This window comes from Macaca nemestrina, chromosome 10 (genome assembly GCF_043159975.1).
Source record: "Macaca nemestrina isolate mMacNem1 chromosome 10, mMacNem.hap1, whole genome shotgun sequence".
In the NCBI taxonomy this organism is placed as follows: domain Eukaryota; kingdom Metazoa; phylum Chordata; class Mammalia; order Primates; family Cercopithecidae; genus Macaca; species Macaca nemestrina.
In genome coordinates this window covers 79,456,858-79,470,918 of record NC_092134.1, presented here as the reverse complement: position 1 = coordinate 79,470,918, position 14,061 = coordinate 79,456,858, and the positions used below count along the sequence as shown (strand labels likewise).

The 14,061-nt window shown below is 50.4% G+C and overlaps 1 protein-coding gene and 2 long non-coding RNA genes across 5 annotated transcripts in view; 2 read left to right on the top strand and 1 right to left on the bottom strand.

The window, feature by feature from the left end:
- The window catches only part of LOC105474252 (homeobox C12), a 4,038-nt gene extending 2,677 nt beyond the window's left edge, over positions 1 to 1,361 (top strand). Inside the window, exon 2 of the mRNA XM_011728749.3 lies at positions 1 to 1,361. This exon is cut by the window's left edge and continues 1,260 nt beyond it. The gene's annotated coding sequence lies outside the window, so the exon portion shown is untranslated.
- A 3,336-nt stretch (positions 1,362 to 4,697) lies between these two features.
- On the bottom strand, positions 4,698 to 10,308 carry LOC105474251 (uncharacterized). Of its 2 annotated transcripts, XR_982726.2 has the most exons (6): positions 9,679 to 10,294; positions 9,448 to 9,528; positions 9,031 to 9,141; positions 8,381 to 8,797; positions 5,878 to 6,521; positions 4,698 to 5,278 (listed from the first exon to the last, which is right to left on the bottom strand). It is a non-coding gene; the product is annotated as an uncharacterized lncRNA (long non-coding RNA). The 2 variants fall into 2 exon arrangements; XR_011609131.1 differs by lacking the exon at positions 4,698 to 5,278 and having other exon boundaries at positions 5,874 to 6,521; positions 9,679 to 10,308.
- Positions 8,764 to 9,672, top strand: LOC139356749 (uncharacterized). Of its 2 annotated transcripts, none has more exons than XR_011609132.1 (3): positions 8,764 to 8,899; positions 8,975 to 9,146; positions 9,373 to 9,672. It is a non-coding gene; the product is annotated as an uncharacterized lncRNA (long non-coding RNA). The 2 variants fall into 2 exon arrangements; XR_011609133.1 differs by having other exon boundaries at positions 8,794 to 8,899; positions 8,981 to 9,146.
- Positions 10,309 to 14,061: the final 3,753 nt, after the last annotated feature.

Sequence of the window (14,061 nt, the reverse complement as noted above, 5' to 3'; positions counted from 1 at the left end):
CTGGAGGCTGGACCAGAGTAATTTATGAGGCGGGAGGAGAATTCGCCCTTAAAGGGGCTACCAGTCATTGAGGCCCCACTCAGCCCCAGTTTCCCAGGCCGGTGACAATGAAGGAGGGGGGCGCTGCAGCCCCCCACCCAACTCCCTTCTTTTCCCCGCCCACCCCCCCCCCCAACATTGCCCTTTGTCTTCAGACTGGCTGCCTCTGCCTCCTGGCCGCAAACCTCCACAGCCTAGCACATGGACCAGAGCAGAGGGAGGGGCACAGCCCTAGAACCCACTGGAGGTCTGAGAATGGCTTCTCTGAGTGGGAAGGCCTTTCATCTAGACTCCTTCAGACCCCAGCCCCAGTCCAGTAGATGCTGGGCTGGCTTCAGAGAAAGGAGCAGTGAGAGAACCATCAACCTTTCTGCACTTCATTTTTATCCTTCTCTCCAAGTGTCCCCCAGCCTCCCATCTGCTGTCCCGCCCTTTCCAGGAGAAAGAGGGGTGAGAAGCAGGGCACTGATGGGAATTAACTGCAGCCTGGACAGTGTGAAACTGGCCTGCTGACTTGGAGGGTTTCCGATATGGGGAGAGTCTCCTCTAACAAACTCTCCAAGGGCAATCCACCGAGCTTTTTACTCTCCCACCAGCACAGAGCTTCTGTACAGGCAGAGGCAAAGGCAAACATATACACACAGCTGAGCCCAGCACAGCACTGGGCCCACCCCACCCTCCCTAGTGCACTTGCAAGCAGGCAGCCTCATAGTCCCCACATGGCCCAGCAGAGTGGAGATACAATCACATGCCTTCATCCCCTGCTAGATATCTGACACCTGACAATTTTTCAACCACACATACTTGTTTCACCCATGTACAAGTTCCCCCAAATTATCACCACTCCAGCTGTCTGCAGTCTCCTGTGGGCTTCCCCTGGGCATGAAGCATTCCCCACCTTTCCTGGTCACCACCCACTGTACCCCCTTTATGCAGCCCTTCCTGTGACTTCTGGGCTCTAGGGTGCTGGATTTGAGCTCTACCACTCCAAACTAACCTGATTCCCAACCTAATAGAGAAGAGAGACCAGAACACTCCAAAAGGAGTGAGGGGACAAAGATATGCAATATTCTCTTTCCATGTGCTTTAAACTTGACTTCTGTGAGCCTCTCTGTCAATCTGTGTCTTGTTCTCTGTGTCTGTCGCTGGTACCTAGTGTAGTCCCCGTGGATAGTTGCCCTTCCCCTAGCTGCCTCCCCAGCTCTCTGTAGTGTACTCTTCTATTCAAACATCTGTCTTTAGCACGTTTTCCCTTTATATAGTCCTTGTACAGAGTTGCTTCATCATATTAATATTGATAATAATAATAATTAAAACATGAATTATGATTATGTGATTTTTTGAAAACAAAAGTTCTACCCCAAAATAATGGGAGTCCCAGCCTTCTAGCTGTTCTCCACTCTATTTTCTCCAGCTCAGGTGAATAATAAAAATAATAAATGTATAATAATAATACAGGAAGAGTGGTTGCAGGGTCAACAAAAAATGTATAAGCAACCAAGATCTGTTGATGAGCTACCATCTCCAGTCCCAAGCAGTTATAGCAGAGAGAAAATTGGGCGGTAGTAGACTTGGGGGAGGAGAGGGAGCTTTGAGGAGTCATGGGGCCATAAAAATAATGTGGACAGCCTAAAGGAGGTTGAAACCAGCTTCAGAAAAGGAGGTCTGTGCTGCAGGAACTTGACAAATAGAAGCTGGGATAGGGGCACTGGTGATCTGAGCTGGATATTGCGGCAGTGAGAGTAACCCGTAATCCAGGGGCTGAGATGGAGTGGGGTTGGTGGGCCTAGAGCTTCAACCCTATGATCTTAATCCTGTGGCTTCACTCTGAGATGACACTGTGTATTGCAAGATGTTGAGAGGGGGCTAAAGACCCCTTGGAACTGGCAAAATAGGCTCCACCTTTTGAAGCCAGCGACTCTCTCCAGGCCATGCCAGAGGCCCAGGCCAGTAGTAGAGTCCAGATGTGCCCACGAACCCTCTGCACCTCCACCTACCCCTGCCTTCGGTAAGAAATGCCCTCTCTCTTTCTCACCCTTTTGCCTCTTCCCTCCCCTCACCCCTTTTCTAACGGTATGGCTCCTATCAAAGGAGTCTCCTCCAAATGCCTCGTTCACCCTCCTGAGCCTGTACCGGAATCCTAGGAGCCCCCACCAAGTCCAGCCTCTGAGACACACCTCCTGCCCTGAAATCTCTCTTTCTCTCTTTCCTTCCCTTTCTTTATTCCTATAATTAGAGAAACCAGCGAATGTAGATCAAATACCATTCTCTTTTTTACCCCTAATCCCCAGTTGTTTTGCAAAGCTGAGGGGTATGGACAGGAAGGAGACCCAAAGCCTTAGGGTGCTCATAAAAATGCCCCACAGAGTGCAGCATCCACCGAAGACAGATAGCTTGGGCAGCCATGAGCTGGGGGAGGGGCCTGGTGGTTGAGCCCGGGTCTGGATAGAGGAGGGTAGGAGGAGTCTGAATCCCAGGAAATCCAGGCAAAAGAATATCTGACTCTTATGATGTGTCTACACAGGAAGGATCAACAATAAGGACATCTCTGGCAAAAGAAAAAGAGGGATTTAGGAAGGCAGCAAATAACAGGCCTTTAATTTATTCCCAGAGACACTCCAATTTGAGAGAGAAGGCACCTAGTTGGGTGGTATCTCTGCAGGTCCAGAGACTCAACGCAAACACTGGGGATGTTGCCAGAGAAGGATGTTGCCTCCTCCTTATGACTGAAAAACAAATCTTTGGGTCTCCCGGCCAAAGAGGAGGTCATGGTTGGAACCGCGATCCCAACACTTAGGGCGCAGCTGAGCTCTCCATCTGGGTGAGCATTTCCTCTATGTTACAACTGTTTGTCCAGTTTAAGCCTCTAAACTACAATTTACTCCACTAACTTTAAGACAAAGCACTCCGTGTCTCTCGCCGGGTTTTGAGGAGCAAGAAAAGGGAAGAAATATCCAGATAATTTAGGTAGACAATAATTGTGCTGTTGCGCGCGTATAAGCTTATATTGCCCGAGTGAGTTCTGTATTTGGACCTGGTTATTGTCGCAGTCATTCTGCTCCACTCTGACGTGCACAGACGAAACTGAGTATTTAAGGCCACTAAGCCGCTATCAAGCCGGCAGGAGATGGGTCTGGCAGTCTGGGTTCTGTGGATGCTAATGTAGCCGGAAATCCGGCGCGATCGATGGCTGAGACCCAGAGCTGAGCAGGGACCGCTGGCTCCGGTCCGCGAACAAGGCAAACCCCGGGGACTTTTGGTTCCGGCCAGGCCAGAGCCCCTGCCCACCCTCCCTGCTATATCCAGGAAAGCAGTAGCGGTTTTTCGGCCCCAGACCACGCGAGAAACGCACTCTGGAGCCGCCAGTCCTCCCTGCACTGCACCTGGAGGCGCGGAAGGTTCCGGTGTAATTCAGCTGGAGGTGGAAGGCAGGCCCCGATTCCACAGCGCGCCTATGCCCAGCCTTTGGTCCGAACCGCCGCCCTTGCGCGTGTGCCTCGGTCGAGAAGGCGCTGCCGGTTTTCCGCGGAGAGGCCGTGGCCCGCGCCAGCTGCTGCTGGACTCCCCAGCTTCGCCCTCTGCTCCGCGCTGCAGCCTTGCGCGGTGCGCGCCGTTGCCACTCTAGCCGAGGCCCCGAAACAAAGACGCGCTGGCCACTGGTGGACGACGCGGGCGCCTGGGCCACTCCCTGACTCGCGCCTGGAGTGCTCAGCATCCCGGCCCTGTGGAGAAGGCTGTGAGACCTTGATACAATTCCCCGACCGTCGTGGTCCCGGCTGCGGTCCTCTCCAGGGTCCAGGGAGAGGAAACCCGGCGCGCCCACAGCCCCGGCGGACCCGAGCAGCTCCCGCGCCCGACAGCGCCGGCAGCTCTGGTCTCCTCTGGAGGGCTGCTGTGCCCCCGCGAAGGACGAGATGACCCCTGCTGGCCAGAGCTGTGGAGACTGCCTCGCCGAGACCCGGACCTGTCCAGTCGCTCGTCCCTGAGCACCCTAGGCCAGGGGGGACGCCCTGTGAGTGTGAGAGACCTACAAGAGCGGCCAGAGTCTGAGGCGCTGGCCGGGCTGCGGGAACTAGACCTTTATCCTAAGCTCCTTCCTTCTGCCGGGACTCGGTGTCCCCACAGCGGCTGCCCGCCCTCCTGCCCGGCTTCTCATCGCTAGAGGCTCTGCCCTGGAGGTTCCTAAGACCCGGGCCGCCCTCTGGAGACTGGCATAGGAGCCAAGAAACTGGCCTCGACAAGACCAAACATAGCTGGACCTTTAGCCAATCTAAACCAGCCCGTTGCCAGCAGGTGATTTCTTCTCTTCCAGCCAGAGCCGCTTAGGAGGCAAGTCTTCACTTCGTCAGTTTACCTGGCCCAGAGTGGAGAACTTCCTTCAAAGACAGGTCTGTGAGGATTGAACCCACCAACAGCCCTTGTTTGGGAAGCTCTCTGCAAAAGGTGCATCGTCCACATGCAGAGCATGGAAAAGATGTTCCATAAACACACACCTGGTCATAGTGCTGCCAATAAATTGAAACACAGTCTAAAATGCGCAGATATCTCTATTACGGGTACATTGTTGGCATAGAAAAATAAAATATACACACAGAGGCACTTTTATCTACTGTATGTGAAACTAACCTACTGGGGAAAGATTACATACAGCAAGTATATTCACCACATGTAAAACTTTATTTACACATATAACCACCACACACACACATCCTACACAAGGAATGTGCAGTCCTGAGTCTATTTAGCTACATGTGAGTATATACTCCATAAGGCATATAAAACCAGTGCATAGAAAATGCATCCAGATATTAATATATCTACATTTTAAAACTGCATGGAAAATACATTATTATATATACACAAAGTGCATACCTACCCAATGTATGGAAAATATATTCTGTGAGTTGTGTTTATATACATACTGTGTGTGGACTAAATACATTGAAATTGCATTCTTCTGGGTTCATGAACTGTTCATAAGGCACAATTCTCTAGCAATCTTAATAGCAGGAGGAAGTTCAGGCTTTGGGAATGGTAATCTCCATCTGCCGAGTCTTTTTTCTGTTCTTCTGTGCTTCTATTATATCTGTCTTTTAAATACCCCTTCTATGTCTACATGCATTACTTATTTAAGTGTTCCCTTATGTCTATTTATCTCTTGCAACTTTTGTCCCAAGCTGGGGTCTATATTTAGAGTGCAAAGTCTTGTTTGCAACAGGGTCCCACTGCATAATCGCTCCTGTATGGAATAAGCATTATATAATTAGGTTACCCACGTGTCTCAAGATGCATTATTCTAGACCTAATATAAGCATATTATAGAGTTGCTCTGTGCTGCCAGTTAGAAAAGCGGTGCCACAGTGGCTTGGAGAGGCGTGTAACAGGCAGGTGGATTCCTGGGTGGGTGCTGAGACTTCAAGAGCTTCCAAAGGCTAGGGCTGGTTTCACTTTTAAAAATTTGTTTTTGAATCTTTAGGAGGCAGCATGAAGCAAAGGCTGGACCTCTGCTTCTATGTTCCTCTCAAATCCCAGAGCAGCTCAAGTCCCCTGCATCCAGCCGGGACAGAAAGGCTTCCGGCCTACACAACCCCTTCGCTTCCTTGTAATTATTAAACTGGGCTGGGTCTACACAAGTAGCATGGAAAGGCTTTCCTATAACCCAAGGATTTTTCCAACAAAACACTCCCAACCCCTTTGGGGAAGCATTTTCTGTCACTGAACGAACTCTGTTTGGGCCTCCTAAAATTAGTCCCATTTGGGTTTTTCCTTAGCAACTAAAAATCCAGAACCCTCTGACACATGCCTATGGAAAAATTCTTTGAGAGACAGTGCACTCACGCCCAACAGAGATATTGTTTATGAGTCCATGGATTCCGTGTAGACACCGCCATATTTTACAGTCCAAAGGAATCAATTAATTAGCGCCTCCCAGTCCCCGCGCCGGCCGCTGCTCGGCTGAGCAGGCGCGGTTGAGATAGATGTGCGTGGCGAGCTCGCTGGTCTTGTTAACAAGCCTCGTCATAAAGATGGAGATGATAAGAAGAGCAAGGAAGCCCGGGTGGCCGCGAGGGGGGAGTTGGTGGGCCCATCCCGGCACCGTGTGGGGCAGCGGCTGACTGGAGCCGGGTGCTGCCCGGGCACCCGCTCAGGTTTTTCCAGCGTTCTCTCCTTCTGGGCGTTCATGTGGCGAGCTAGGACCCGGATAATTCTCTCTGTACTCCTGTTCCCCAGATTTTCCCTTTTCCTCATGGAACGCCAAATCAGATTAAAAAAAAATAAAAATACATAAACCTCTGTCTGTGAGTGCCTGTCTTGCCCTCTGCCACGTTTGTTCCGGTAACTGCCGCCTTGCTCCCTTGCCTGTATTTCTCTGCGTGGTTCACTTTCACCTTGGTCTGGTGCTCTCTTCCCTCCTCTGGCTCTCTCTCTAGCTTCGTGGTTGCTTTTTCTACCAGGTCGGTGCTGGCTCAGGCCCCAATGAACTAGTAAAAAAAAAAAAAAAAAAAAACACAAATACCCCCTGGTTATCTCTTGCCAGAGTGAACACCCCCAGATAAGCGAGACCCAATGAAAATAAAATTAAACAAAAACAAAAACAAAAACACCTTGGGTGTAATTGCTGGTTTGGGTTGCAGCACTTAATTTTGTTTATTCTCACCAATGTGCATACTTAACTGAGAGATATTGATATTAAAGGGCAGGGGAGAATTAATTTTACTTTTATAGTCATCCATTAAGAGCAGAAGATGATCTGAGTCTCCTTTAAAGGGACTCAAAAAGGGGGGAAGGGAAAGAGAAAGAAAGGGAGGGGGAAGGGAGAAATATGACTGAAGGCGAACAAAGATCTTTGCCTGAAGAAACAATGTAACACTAGACAGAACTATAAAGTCTGGGAATGTAAGAACGCAGGACTCTCTCAGCTTCCCCCATTTGAATTCTGTCCCCTGCACTTCCTGCTGAAATTCTGACCCTGACTACGCAGTGGTATTCCAGGAAGAATTCATGCAATTATTCGGATAATTGTAGAGGGTGAGAGAGAAAGCATTTCTCTTTTATTGTCTGACCCTCTCTGATGTCTGTGCAGAGGAGGAGGGGCCAGGGGTGTAGAGGAAAAGGAGATGGTAGGGTCTCCCGATATCACCCTAAGCCCCACAAAATGGCTACTCCTAAATCAAGGAGACCCTAGGCAGGAGCTTATAGATTTTGGAACATACTCAAGAATGCACAAGAGATCGAGTTTGAATGCCCCTGATCTGGTTTCATTTTCCAGGATATTTGCTTGGCTTTACTTTGTCAGCATAGACATGCCTCCTGTAGTATTGTAATCATTACAAGTAAGGGGATAATAGATAATTATAGGGGTGTCAATAATATTATTTTATAGCCACACAAGATATGATTAGAGTTAATGTCGGAGGCTCTGCTGGACCCTGGGAGGCAGCAAGAGACAAGATGGAGAGGCCCTTATAGTCTTTCTCTATCTTATTTTTACATATGCGTTAATCTCTATAAATCCCTAGTTCTCTACATCTCCTCCTCAGATGTCTTAAGGGAAAACTCTAAGATTTTAGGGGCTGAAAGCCAGAGAAGGGTGAATCACAATTGGGTACTTGAAGTCTGCTCCCTTCCCCATAGTTTCAGGAGCTGTGGGATCTGCTTTCCCCATGCCCCCACAGCCTGAGGCTTTGCTCTCAGTCCCAGGCCACTAGGATCACAGAGACTTTGCAGGTGGGGCCAATGTGAGGAAGACAGAGTCTTATCCAAACCAATTTCATTATCATCCCCAAGTGGGCACTGGTCCCAAAGTGAAGCCTCTTTTGATCCTAAATTGGCCTTCCCCCTTACCCCCGGGAACACCTGGGTGGGGCAAAAGTCAGGCTGGGGCTGTGAAGGTCAGTTCAGAGTAGGGATGCAGGAAGGACTGAAAATATTTTTGTTGTTGTTGTTTCCGGGATTTGAGACCAGAAGGGACCAGAAGGCTGGGAGAGAGAGAAAGAGATCAAGGAAGTGCCTGAGAACAAGGCAAGAGAGAACTCAGGGAAGCTATGAAACCAGCCGGCAAGGGTAAAAGAAATGAGTGAAAGAAAGGGGGCAGGAAGAACAGGAGGAGAAAAAGAAGGAAGGAAGGAAACAAAAAGGAAAAGACAGAAAAAAGACGAAGAAAAAGACAGAAGGAGGGAAATGAAAATAAGAAAGACGAGAGAAAAAGATTGAAAGATAAAAAGAGGCGGGAGGGAGGCAGAAGCAAGGGTTGGCGATTGCTTTCCCTCGCCCGGCCGCCTGCAGCAGTCTGGGTGGGCGGGGGCGCCACGACAAAGTGAAGGTCAAGTTAGCATCGTACCTTATAAGGAAGGCGCCGGTCCTCCATTTCAGCCTTTTCTCTGCCAGGACGCGGCCGTGGCATTTCTGGTCTTGTAAACATCGGACTCTTTGGGGCCTTAAAAAAAATAAAGACGCCCCTCCTTCCTTTACTGGGGGTGAGCCGGCCGGGGAAAGCGGCGGACAGGGAAATCAACTAATGAAGACTTTGGGAAACTTTTCTCTCTTTTTCTCTCTCTGGCTCCGCTCCTCGCCAGCTGGGAACCCTTCCCTCCCTCCTTCCTCCTCCTCCCCTCCCCCGCCTCTCTTTTTCTCTGTATCTCCCGGTCTTCTGTATCTCTCGCCGCTGTCTGTAACTCTGGGCTCCCTCTCTCCACTCCCCACTCCCCTACTGCAGGCTTCTAAATCCGTTCCATTCCACTGCGAAGCGGAGCAGGACCTAAGAATTGGAGAGAAAATTAAACGTCATAAAGAAAAGTTCATTTACATCTTAAATGTCTGAATGTTACGGTTTCCTTCAGAAAACAAGGCGGTACACTCGGTAAGGAGGAGAAGTGAGGCAGCAGGGGTGGGGTGGGCTGGTGCCGTAGGAGACTTTGTTTTATTTATTCCTCAGATCCAGAGGCGGAAAGAAAGGGAGAGAAGCAGGAAAATGCGACAGAAGCGTTTTACCCGGGCAGCTAGCAAAGAAAGAGGCTGTAGTCGGTGGGACTGGAAGCAAAGCGCGTAAGGACCCGGTGCGGGGGCAGCGATCCCCGAGCGCTGAGCGGGCTGCGCGGAGGCCTGGGGTGAGGAGAAACAAATATATTGGATATTTGTTGGTCTAGGGGAGGGGTGACGCAAGAATGGAGGGAGACAGGGAGACCGGGAGCGTAAGGCGGCGCCGCAGCCGGCCGGCGAGACCGAAAGAGCCCCGGATCCGCCGCGGCAGCCTTTGGCGGTGGGCAGTGGGCTTAGCTCGAAGGCTCAGGGAGGAAGGATCCTGAACTGAGATTCTTGATCCTTTTCCTCCAGGGTAGCGCTGGGGATGAACAGAGAGAAAGAAGGAAAGAAAATTAATTGGTGTGGGGATATCTGCGGAGGACTTACCTTTTTCCTGGACCTCACAGCTCGTTTTCGCCTCCTCTGGGCTCATTTTAAGGTCTAATCATTGCTTTTTAAATTGAAATTCTAATGGCAAGGGAAGGGAAAGATGCACAGAAAACAATGATGGGGAATTCTGGGTCAATCTGATGCTCCAAAAGCCTCTAATTGTTGTCACCTCCACCCTCCTTAACTGGAAAAATGGCCTCTGGGATCTGCCCCCACCCCTCACTTTACCTTTCTGATTGAGAGCACCTCCCGGATATTAGGAACCTGAGGATCTAAGTCCCGGGTGGGAGACGCCAAGAGCAGGGGTATTGGTTGGTGGAGCTCCAAGGCCTCAGTGCCTGGTGCTCTCTTACCCTGTGTTCTCATCATAAAAAACAAAGGGGGAGGATTTGATTATTTCTGGTGATGTTAAATGATCCTGGCTTTCAAAGCAACTCTGACCCCAAGATCTAAGGTGATAAGTGTCTCTGCCATAGACGTTTAATCTGGGCAAAGTGTCACTTATGTTACAAAATGCCTGGGCTCAAGGGGCTGGAGGGGTAGCCAGGAAGACCCAGGGAGGGAGCAGGCTCTCTTTGGCAGTATCTAGAGTTCCGTGGATAGTATTTTAAACAGTTGAAATGGACTGGGGAAGCCCTTTCTTATGTCCCCTCGGTCTGGGAAGGGGAGCCCCAGTTAGTGAGGTGGTTTATGAGCTGGACGCTTCCCCCTAGTGTGGGAAAGACAGAGATAGCCAGACTTCACCCTGCAAAAATGTGCTTCATGTCTGTGACATAAAATTGGCAGGCACTTTGGAGATTTAGGGACTTGCAGAGAGTGGGGCCGTGTCAGACAACCTGGTGAAGGCAGAGGCTGAGGTGTGATTCAGGGTGGGTGGGGGAATCTGAGGGAGTAAGCCTGGGAAGGTATCACCCAAAACCATTTCCTCAGAGAAGCCAAATACACACAATGCAGTCTAATATTGAAAAACACCAGATGATCTGCTTGGAAGGGACATAAACAGGCCAAGCAGATGCAAGTTAATAAAACCCGAAAAAGCCCAGGCAGGAACACTTAAAATGCCCCAGAAACAAAGCATACCATGACAAATTCTCACCCAACACACAAGTACACGCACCGGAATGTTCCCAGACACAGAGAAAAAGAGACTTCCCTACCTTGGGCCTCCACTCGTGAACACTCAGGCGTACCTGCCCAGCTTCAAGAGCATACACAAATGTGTGCACTCTCATAAACTGACCCAAAGAAACCCCTGGGGCCTGGGGGCAGGCACCGGCTGCACAAACACCCCACAGAGCCAGCCCCATGTCTCCTGAGCCTCGCTAATGCACGATCCATACCCGGAGATAAAAGTCTAGACAATAGACGGCTGTTTATGACAACGAGGCTCTCCAAGTTTGGGGCCAGGCGATAAATCTCTGGCGAATCTTCCTGTAACTCAACTTCTGACTGTAGTGAGGAGAAAGCCACTGAGCCCGCAGAGAGGAAAGCAACAAAATGGGGGAGACTTGTAAATCCTGAGCAGAAGGCACCTTCCCTGCTGGGGCAAGGAGGCACAGGCCACCACACTCACCCCACACAGCAGTCCTCACTGTGGAAGCTTTCGGATCAAGCTTCAGAGCACAGGCGAGTCAGAGTTCCCCACTGCCTGCCTAGGCTTCCAGGTTCCGGAAATCAGGGCCGAATGTGCAGGCAGAAGGCAGGGCCTGGAGGCTGGAACAGATCCCAAACAAACGATTCTTGCTGGGGGCAAAAGATCTTTTTTTGTTTTTGTTTTTGGTGACTGGAATCTTTTTGCTTTGTGTCACCTGAATTTTTTCACCCCATGCCTTCCCACCTCTCTCTTTTTTTCCTTTTCCTTTTTGGATTGATTAGCTGTTTGTTTCCTTTTGCATTTTCGACCCAGGCATCTGATCGCTAATAAAGAGTCACTGAAGTTGATCTCATAAAAATGCCGCGAGCTCACTTTGATCAGGAGGACTAGGTCCGAGCCTTAAAGTAGGAGCTAAAGCCAGAGAATCAGGGCCCCAGTCAACCCGCCTCAGCTCTGCGGTGAGGCAGGAGATCTGGGTGGCCCAACAGGGCAATCCCGCCCAGAAAAGGTATTTTCTGTGCCACTACAACTGGCTTAGGAAACTAAAGCCCAATAGCAGCGGCTCCATTTCCAGACTGCTTTTAAGACATTTCCTTCATTTTGGAACATTTGGTGAGGGGGCCAGTGAAACCGGCTCGTAAAATAGGGCTTTTTATGGGAAGAAATAGGGTCGGGTTGCTACCCTCCTGGGACAATCTCTCCACAGAGGAAGCTGGGTGGGGCCTGTGGGGGCAAAGGAGTTGTCCTTCTCCCTCCCCACTACCTCCTCCATAAGTCCCAGGAACCTCTGAGCAGCATCCACCAGCTTAGGTGGCCTGACTTGGGGACTCAGGCTTGGGGCAATGGCCAAGTCTGAGAAGAGGTAGAAGCCAGGAACTAGCAGTCCCAGGATCTTGCTCCCTGGCTGGGGCTGGGGTGTCCCGGGTGCAAGATAAATCACTGACCTGAAAATCCCAAAGCATACTAAAGGGATTATTGCAGGCAGTGATATTACTGTAAGGGAGAGAAATATAGGCAAGAAGGTGAAAGACAATTTCTAATGAAGGCTCCTTGCTGGCCCAGCCTGTGAACAAATGAGGTTGTCCATGCGTGGGACTCTCTCCGCTTATCTTTTTATTGACTCCACACAGGCTGAATTTACAATCCAAGCCCATTGGAGCACATGTGGCCCCATTTCTCCTTTCAGCATTTTCCTCCCCAGTTCATGGTCTGTGGGATGGGCTCCTTTCCCTACCACGATCTGCTCTCTAGAACCCAGAGCAGTGGGAGGAGGTAGACAAGCTAACAGGAGGCCCTAACTCTGTGTGCGGGAGTTTGCTCTGGGAGCTGCCCAGGGCAGAATTTAGGAGACACTGTCCCCTTCTGAAGCTGCCCCTGTTGTCCGTGTGTGGGAGGAAAGGGTGCTGGAGTCTGCCTTAGCTTTGGTCAGGCTACTGGGATAGCTGCCCAGACCGCAGCCGCCTGCTAGTGGCCAGGCTGGCTGGTGGCGCTAACTGAGGACACCAAGAGCTAGTGGGGAGGGCCGGATGGCCCTGCTGCAGAGAATTTCAGGTGAAGGCCAGGACTCAAAGAAGATGGAGAGGCCACAGGCGTCCACCAGATAAGGTACAAATAAGCCACCTGGAGCGGGCTTGACAAGGAAGGGGTTGGGGGCTGGGGATGGGTCCTGTGTGGGGAGGCATTGATGCTCTGGCCAGAATCCACAGGCTGAGAGGGTGCAGCCTGGGACAAGCATCTCAGCTGAAGCTTCCAGGTAGCCTGGACCCAGGGCTGGACAGGGAGGCTACTCCAGACCATGGGCATTTTTGCCAGTAAATGCCTGGCTGACCTCAGTGGCCAGGGCCTTCTTTCCTTGACCCTAGCAGCAACTGACAGTTGCTAGGGGTTTTTTGATTTGTTGAAAAACTAAGCCATACCAACACTAGAGAACATTTTAAACTTCATGCCTTACTTTTAAGAGGAGGAATATTACTTTCCAGAAGTCTCTGTTGGGAAACCCCAGCGTTTCCTAGACATCAACTCTTTGATATTCTTTCTTGCCTTTCTTTTTTGTTTCAAGGAAATAGGGCCGCCAGCAGCACCTTGTTGCCGCCTGGCTCACTTTTATGGTGGCCCGGGAATAAACTTTGGTGGTCAAATTCAAGTGCTCAGGCCAGCAGCTGTCTCCTCACAGGAAGCAGCCCCTACCCCCACCTCAGCCCTGGCTGTGCTGAATCTGCCTTGGGGGACTGGGCCCCACATCACCCTGGAGGGCCGGGGTGGGGGGGAAGGAAGCAGAGCCTTGGGTGGAAGTGGAGAAAGTGGGAGCTGCGACTTGAGCCCTCATCCACACTTCTGCAAGGATAGGGGTACCTCTCGCTTCCCTCTTGCTGGTTCCTATCACTGTTTGGGGAGCGTATTGCCTTCAATAAACTTGAGTTTAATGAGGTCAGTGTGAACCCCAATAAAAGCCACAGTCCATAGTTCCCCACTATTATAATTAAAAATGCTGGCCCCAGCTCACCCTATAAAAAGGGCCAGAGGAAAAAGGAAACAACAGAGAAGACTCACACTTCAGCAAAGCCCCAATCTAGTTATTCTTTGCTTCGGTTTAAGATCTGACCAGAACTAAAGAAGCAGCACCCAGCATTGAGTGGGTAGGGAGGCACCTGAGACCTATCCCTGAGTATTCCAGAACCGCCCTGAGATTAGGACCCATGATGGAGGCAGACTCCACCCAGGTGTCACTCTAAATGCTGAGCAAGTTTGAGGAGGCAGGAGCGCTGAGGAGGAATGGATTTTAGGGTTTACATATGGAGACAAGCTACAATTTTTTGTGTCCTCCCTATCTGGTTTGGGAGCTGCAGCACTGCATCATGTTTCATCAAGACAAATCCAATCTAATTTCTTTAAGTGGAAACTAATTTTAACTAAGGGTTATGGGTGTAAAGAGAGTTTGGGCTATTTTTTTGTTTTCCCTGAGTGTGCATTGGGCTGAGCCCTTGGGGGCTTCAGTTCTTCCCCTCCTTCCCAAACAA